Source organism: Euprymna scolopes, chromosome 29 (assembly GCF_053919585.1).
Source record: "Euprymna scolopes isolate OS-2025 chromosome 29, ASM5391958v1, whole genome shotgun sequence".
NCBI lineage: Eukaryota > Metazoa > Mollusca > Cephalopoda > Sepiida > Sepiolidae > Euprymna > Euprymna scolopes.
Window position 1 is genome coordinate 41,845,407 of NC_136510.1, and position 1,700 is coordinate 41,847,106.

Here is a 1,700-nt window from a genome sequence, read left to right on the forward strand (position 1 = left end):
TCTCTGGAACACAACACCGTGGGGCTGCTTCCCAGCTAACTATAATATGGTCGTTTTCAAGTCTAATGTAAATAAGTCCTTGATGGACTATCCTTTTATATAATAAAATCCTACCCATTATTACTGATCATCTCGATAGTGTCTTATCTAATAATCATAAAACCTTATCTTAGACTTGCCTTTGGGTCTTGATAAGTGGTCACCCTCGATTAAAGACAATTAAAAAAAGTTCCGAAGGCTCCTGCTGATTTTAAATTCATAGACATGACTCGGCATTTAACATTAGTCTAAATGGATGGTCACAAGACAAAGCTCCTTTTCTTTGATAAGAAACCATTCCAATCACTGACTCTCATGGCCGATTGCGCTGTTCCAAAGATTTTGACGTTTAAACTCTTCTGCCTCATATTCCAATGCAAAATAAGGTTAAATAAATACGTAGCAGATGTTGCCGCATAGAATGTAGTTTACCTCTACTGTGTTAGAAAATGTTCACAATTACCAATATTTCTATCTCTATAAAGCAACTATTAACCCGTGCATGCAGTAATGTTGCCACATCTAGGGTAGTAGACCAATTGCTATCCTTTCCTTCTTGGGCAGAATGTAGAGTAAGTTTCTAACGTGGGCGCACTGTCTGTCAAGCTTCAGAAGTGTCGCATCGCCGCAGTTGTTTGTTTTATAAGTACTTCTACAGAACATCCTCAGATGAAAGTATTTCAAATGTACTCCTTAAACGAAAATATCTCCGACTCAACTGATTAACTACTAAATCCAAATCCTTGATCTTAGTCCTGGATACGGCGAGATTTTCTATTGTAACGTCTTCTTTTCGCCTAGAAAATTCTATATGTAATTTGAAACACTGTCCTATTTTATTGGAACCCTTTGAGATAGGTGATTCGTGTATTTATTTATTGAATTGTGGATTGTTATCCTCATCTTCATAGTTGTTATTTCACCATGTTTCGACCAATTCATCCTCTGGCCTTCTTCCGGTGATTAACCAAGACAGGATAGAAATGCTGGGTCTCGTAACTGTATCTCCAGTTCTTACTGCCTTCCATAGTTGCTGCTGTCTCACCACGCTTTTAGTCGACTAAACCTCTGGCCTGCTTTGGGCAGGATTGAAGCCGCTATCTTCAGACAATGCTGATCTGATTCAATGCCTCTATGCACTGAGCCACTGGTGAATCAACTATGCGAATATACCCAGTTAAACAAGTGCAAGAGCGAGACAAACAATTTAGCTTTAAGAGACGGTTAGAATCATAGAATAAAAGATCTATAGGATAGACTCTCTGAAATAGCGGGTGAATGTCTACAATCCACAATAATAATAATAATAATAATAATAATAATAATAATAATAATAATAATAATAAACTAATAATAAAAAAAGACTAAAGAAAGTAAACATTGATGCCAAGCCTGTTTCAGGAAATGTAAATCGTCAGGTGGTCTGAATCAATGGCTAAGGATTCGTGACATTAGTAGCAGCCCGTACCCTTATCCTACACGTACTCATATATGCACTCATAGATTAAGTTTAATAGCGGGAACCAAATTCAGAAATAGATTGACTTAATAACTATGTACAACATATGTGGTATTTTGTATCATTTAATAAAAACGTTCGGTTCACTGAATGTTTTTTTTTACGCACACATAGATACAACTACGTACGCATGCGTATATTT